This window comes from Arachis ipaensis, chromosome B06 (assembly GCF_000816755.2).
Source record: "Arachis ipaensis cultivar K30076 chromosome B06, Araip1.1, whole genome shotgun sequence".
Taxonomy (NCBI): Eukaryota; Viridiplantae; Streptophyta; class Magnoliopsida; order Fabales; family Fabaceae; genus Arachis; species Arachis ipaensis.
Window position 1 is genome coordinate 124,397,353 of NC_029790.2, and position 7,026 is coordinate 124,404,378.

A 7,026-nucleotide genomic window follows, 5' to 3' on the forward strand; every position below is an offset into this window, starting at 1 on the left:
GGTCTGTATATGGCTAGCCGGCTTAAACTCCGCGAGTCGTGGCTAGTTTCTTATGATATTTCACTATTATACTATTACCTTGTTTATATCACTTCTATTTCTTATGCCTTAAGATAGTACACTTTGCGCTTTTGAAATCCTGTTTTTGAGCTATATCCTTCCTCGGGCTTCTAGATTATATTATTTCTTCTATATATATTATATGTATGAGCTTTAGAATCTCTTATATCTCTTATTAACCTTTGCTTTACGGCGCGAGGTAAGACTTAAGCTAATTACGGTGTTACACTACGGCAATGGTGTTCTTTCTTGACAACCATATATATATATATATATATTATGTATGAGCTTAGAACTGTCGTAATCTCTTATTAACCTTTGCTTTACGGCGCGAGGTAAGACTTAAGCTAATTACGGTGTTACACTACGGCAATGGTGTTCTTTTATCGTCATCTTGACAACAGATTAAAAAACAAATATTTTACTATAAAATATTTAGCAAAATTACGGAAGAGCCTGGAGAAAATGTATTATCACAAAAAATCGGTGATTCTTCCAAATGTCCAATATAAATGATTACATTTGTAGTTATAGGATTTTAAATCCATCGCTGAATATAATTTCACAATGTTTAAAATAACCTCACAATTAAAATTGTGTGGGAAATATATTATTGATAAAGATATGTTAGTGAAAACATATTCGACATTTCATCTCTTAAATATACTCCTACAATAACAATATTGAGACAAGAGATTTACAAAATACTATAAATTAATTGCATGCCTTCTTGTGGTATAACAAAATAATGAATTACTCATGAAAAATCATGAAGTTTGCCCATTTTCATGAAGTTTGCCCTCTGTGGTTCTACTCAATTCCCCTAAATGAATGTAACACATTGTAATCTTAAAAATGATAAAAATTACTATTTTGGTAACAAATATGATAAAGAAAAGAAGAAAATATTCTTCAATAATAAAAGATCATCCAAAAAGTAAGATAATAAAGAAAAGAAAAATGGGCACATTAAAAATATAGAAAGCAGATGTCATTGTTATGATGGTAAAGGTCATTGATCACGTACTTGTCGTACGCCAAAGCACTTAGCTGAACTTTACCAATCATCTTTAAAAGAGAATGAGAAAAAGATAGAAACTAATTTTATCTCAAAAGATGTTCCTACCATAACTTATTATGATATGTCTGATTTCTTTAAAGACACTGAAGTAAATATTGGTCATCTAATCATTAATGTAAATGTTGAATAATTTATTTCCTTGTTATATATTTGATTTTTGATATATTTATATATGTTTTTACTTATTTATATTTGAATATATTTACTTTTAAATTTATCCTTCTATGTAAGTTTTAAAACATTCATAAATAAATTTGTGATTGAGTTATGAATTTTAAAGATAAATATTTTTTCACGTGTTTATTCTTTCTTTTGAAAATAATGATAAAGATACAAGAAGATTCTTATAGATAGTGCAAGCATGTACATTATTCTTAAAAACAAAATTTATTTTGTCAACTTTATACATAAAAAGGCAAGTGTTGCTATTATTATTGGTACAAGTAAAATAATTGATAATTCTGAAAGAGATGTTATTTTATTTTTTAGAAAAACAAAACTCATTATAAATAATGTGTTATTATCTACAAAGTCTCAAAAGAACTTGTTGAGTTTTGAAGATATCCATAAGAATGGATATCATATTGAGACAGTATTTAAGAATAACAATGAGTTATTTCATATTATGAGTTACAATTCAAGTAAAAAAGTCATATTGAAAAAATTGCCTATGCTTTCTTCTAATATATATTATACTCGTATTAATGCAATTGAATCACGTGTTATAATAAATCAAAAGTTTATTAGTTCAAATGAATTCACAATTTGGCATGACTGATTAGGTCACTCTGGAACACCAATAATGCAAAACATTATTGAAAACTAATAAGGGTATTCATTGGAGAACCATAAGATTTTTCAATCTAGTATTCTAGTTAGTTATGTTGTATTGCATGTTTTCAGCAAAGACTAGATTTGAATCTTCTGAATTCCTTCAGTTAATTCAAAGTAATATATGTGGACTAATTTATCAATAATGTGGATCTTTTAAATACTTTATGGTCCTAATAAATACATCTTTATGGTCCTAATAAATACATCTTTAAGATGGTCTCATATGGGCTAATTATTATGTCGTAATTTGGCGTTTGCGAGACTACTTGCACAAATTATAAAATTAAAAGCACAATTTCTAGAAAATTCAATCAAAACAATTTGCTCTGATAATGTTGGTGAATTTACTTGTCAAGCCTTTAATGGTTATTATATGGCTACTGGTATAAGTATTGAACATTCGATAACTCATGTTCGTACACAAAATAGGCTAACAGAATCATTTATTAAACGTCCCCGATTGATTGTTAGACTCTTTCTTATGAGAATGAATCTCCCAATTTTTATTTCGAGGTATGTTATTTTACATGTTGTAGCAGTTATTCGGTTAAGGTCAACAAGTTACAATTGACTTTGGCCAACAACCAAACATATCCCATTTGAGAATATTTGGATGTGCACTATATGTCCCAATTGCTCTACCTAATCGCACCAAAATGGAACCCAAAAAATTAGAAATATATGTTGGATGTGATTCTCCTTTTATTGTAAGGTATCTAGAGATACAAATAGGAGATGTATTAAAAACTCAATTTGTAGATTGTCACTTTAACGAGATAATATTTTTAACATTAGGAGGAGAGAACAAATCGTTGTCCAAAGAGTTAAATTGAAATACATAATTGTTAATAAGTTTGCATTCTCGATTAGGAATGACAACACTATCGTACCCGCGAGTACCCACTCTATCCCTATTTGCTCGAGGGTGGGTTTTAGCAGCGCGGAGCGGGGCGGGTTTAGGTAATACCCGCCTTGTATATATATAATATATGTGAAATCATTAGTTAAAAAATTAATAATATTATATCATTCTTAAGGTTTTACTTTAATTGATGTTAAGTATATAATAATGGTTATATAAATTTTGAAATTTAATTTTATTTATTGAATCTTAATAATTATAGGACCGCGGGTAAAGAGTGAGGCAGGTTAGGGTTTAATTTTGGCCTATCCGTGAGTAGGAACGGGACGGGTTCTATGTGGGTTATTGTAAGACTGAGTCTAGTAGCGCAAAAATTCGTCCCTATCCGCTCCATTGCTACCCTTAGGCGTGATGTCGACATGGCAGTGGTTATGGTCATCGACGGTAGTTTTTGAAAAAGAGAAAAAGGTTTTTGGAGGTTTGAAGAGAAAGAAGAAGGAGGTTCTATCTAATGTCCACATTAGTCCACGTTTTAAAGGAAAAATGAATGGAATGATGCATATGTCTCGCATTTTAAATGGTCAAAGATGATTTTGTATTTTCAATTAGTGAGAAATTAATTTGTCTTCGTAAAAAAATATTAAGGACTTATTTATCTTTCTCTCTTAATTTAGATAACCAATATTTTTTCTTCGGTGCATACAAAGCGTCAATCTCATGTTTAAAGAAGAAGCGAAAAGTATTGTAGTCCCACGTTTAATAACTCGTAAGTTCTCAAGATCATTTTATATAGGATCATTTTATATAACCTTTGGGTTTTGTTTGTTTGGATCGAAGTACAAAAGAAATGGAGGAAAGAGAAGCTAAGATACATAAAAGATTTTTAAATATAAATTAGACAAATTTAATTTTAATGCATTATCAGTATAAAAACACTTTTAGATATGCATTTGATTATATAATGTCATGTCAACAAAATAACTATTATTTTAACTATATGAATGGTTAGTAAAAAAATAAATACGAATAGACAATTATATAAAATGCTTTATACCATCAGTGTATCAAAATTAGACTCTAAATTATACATCAAAATATGAAAATTGTTCCCTCTTCCATTTTTCTTTTACTTAAGTCCAAACAAACAGAGCCTTACAATAACCTCCATAATAAGTCCATAGTGCTCATAGTATTTTTTTTTGTGTGTTTGTAATAAAAATTAAAACAAATAGGAACACAACACCTAAAAATTACACAACAGAATCATTCAACAAAATCTGCTTGAGATCATCACTTGACTGAATTCACACCGATTGAGAATAACCATTCTTAGCCAAACAATCAGCAGCAACATTAGCTTCTTTTCTAACCCAAGTGAACGACACCTCCCAGTTCTTACTTAACAACTCCATAATCTTTTCGGTAATCTTTATCTTTATAGTAATATAAATGGGGAGCTCATATGCCGACATGGCACTCATACGTTGAGTTTGGAAATTTATTTGCTTAGGTATCGTCACTAGATTGTTATAGGATAGTGAATAAATCAAATTCGTTGATTATGGCACCTTTTTTAAAAATTTGTTGATTCTTTTTATTTAAACGCTATGTTTGAAACTTTGAATATTTGTGTTTGTTAGAATTTATATTTTAAATATATTTGTATATTTATTTTATCTCACTACTAGAAAAAGCGTTTTTTTCGACGCCAAATATCGACAGTTATTTCTGCCGTCGATATTTTTCGACGGCTTGCTGTTGATGTTGCTAAAAAAAATAATTAAAAATAAAATATTAAAATCGACAGCAAGGTCGTTGATAATTTTATGATGCATTAGCCTATCGTCACATTGTCGACGAACCTGGGGTTTAGAATACTTTTATTTTAAAATCGACGAAAACAGCGTCTATTTTATTAGTTAAAATATTGATAACACTTACCGTCGATAAATTTAAACGGTTTAGATCACTTTCTAAAATTAAATGAACGGTGTAGATTTAATGTATAAAATAGACGGCTAGGGTGTTGATTTTTTTTAAATTAACATCGACAAATATGCCGTCGATTTTTGTCACTAAAAACACTTGCCCGCGTCCACTTCCCGCGTCTAAAGCTCAGAAACACAATTCCCTCCTTTTTCGCCAAATTCCCCATTCATCCCCAAATTCCCCAGTGGCCAGTGCCTTCGGCGCCTTACTCAGTAGTCCGGCGCGGCAGCTAATTGCACGAGCTGACAACGAACCCAAGGCGAGTAGAACTCCAGCAAGGGTCCGTTTCCCCTCTTTCTTCTTCGGTTTGTCTACTAATTCAATTCTTGCTCCTTTATTGCTTATTAGCTATGAACTCTTCTTTCTCTGTGTGTGACAACTTCGAAACCCTAATTGCTAACATTAACAAGTTTTTGTTGCCTTGCTGATTGTGTGGCAGCTTCGAAACCCTAATTCTCTTCCTGCACGGGATGTGAATTTTGTGATGTGGAATGGGTAATATATACTTCTTTAGCCCTATTTCCCCTAATTTAACAACAATGCTAACTATGAGCATTGAGCTTCAATCACTTTCCTATTTGGTGTGCTTGGCCAAACTCATATTTGTATACTTCATCTTCTTCAAAATTAATCAAAATTGGAAAAGAAAAGGTGAAAATATCATTAGTTTTCAAAGTTATCTTTCTGACAAATTTAAATATAGGATTGATGCAATGCTGCTTCAATTCAAGCAGTGTTCTGTTAATACAAGATTATTAGCAAACACTAAAAGTGTCTGTGTGTGAAAATAGGAAAGTGAGTGGAAGCTGTTTGTGTAACTTCTATCAGCATAAGGCTTTGCTTTGTTGACTTGTGTGGAAAAGACAAAAAGGTGAATTGGTTATTGTCTGGAAATGATATAGTAATTTACTATTTTCATGTGTGTATTTTTGTGTAAATGGATGTGTTAATCAATAAACTATATGAGACTGGTTATAATTTATGGTTAGCATTAAAGAAAATAAAACATTCTCTGCAGATACTTGGATTTTTTGCACTTTGGTTATATTATTTATGAAATTTGTTTATAAACATGAATCATATTTGCTTATATAACTTATAAATTAAGTTTGATTATAGATTTGAACATAAGACTACTACTTTCTTATACAAGTGACTTGATTTACGGCTGATTTACAGCTGAGTGGGGATGCCAATGCTTCCAAAGGACCAACAATCACCCAGTTCTGTCTTCTTCTCTTTGTTTTATGTTTGCCCACACCGGATTCTTGAATTTATGTTTCAGTGTTTGCATTCTGTTGAGTATTGACACTTAGAAAATAGTTGAAGTCATGATCATCAAGAACTAAGAAAATGAAGACCATTTCTCACTCATTCATTGTGGCTTTTGATTGTTAATTAGTTTAATCAAGTTGTGGACTAAAGAGTGTAAAACCAATTTTTTATACATTAATAGATAAGAGAATTCACCATAATTATTAAAAAATAATAATGTCACTCTTATTTTTTATAATATTATTGTTCACATATATATTATCTAAGTTGATAAAAAAGTATATATAGACCACATAGAAACGAATTTAGTGTCATCATATACATAAGAAATACTAATATACATAAGCTAGCTAGATACAGAACATGCAACTAACTGACTAGATATCAGATTGATTAATGCATAATACACTAATTTAGTGTGATCATATACATAAGAAATACTAATATATCAAAGTAGAGTCTAGACAGATTATTTCTATTCCTTTGAATCACTAACTGATGAGATGTCAGAGGAAAGTGATGAACCCCTATGAGTTGTAATATGTTCAAAATTCTCTTCTGTGGGTGCATCAAGTGACTAATCTTCTAATTGTGTATAAATGATAGCTTCTTTATAGAAACGAGTTGAATGTCAAGGCTCTCCTTTGATCTTCTTTGGTTCAATAATAGCTTCTGATGTAGTTTTCAGTTCTAAGGACAAAGGAATTGAAACTTTAAATTTGAAAGAAAATCAAATTAGTGCCATGAAAAATGTGTATACATAAAGAGTATAAAACTACTTGGTTTAGCTTGTAATCTGTTTTCATTTCCTATGATAAAATTTATGTGATCATTCAATTTTAACTTTCTAATTAACACTGCAGATTTATTTTGGACATTGATTCTCTAGATCTTCTGCTGAGGCATTGTGTAATATTATTTCCAA

The 7,026-nt window shown here is 30.3% G+C and overlaps 1 long non-coding RNA gene across 1 annotated transcript in view; it reads left to right on the forward strand.

Annotated features, from left to right (window-relative positions):
• The window catches only part of LOC110264161, an 11,843-nt gene extending 6,160 nt beyond the window's left edge, over nucleotides 1-5,683 (forward strand). The window contains exon 3 of the long non-coding RNA XR_002349892.1: nucleotides 5,618-5,683. This is a non-coding gene — a long non-coding RNA (uncharacterized LOC110264161). The remainder of the gene's footprint in view (nucleotides 1-5,617) is intronic.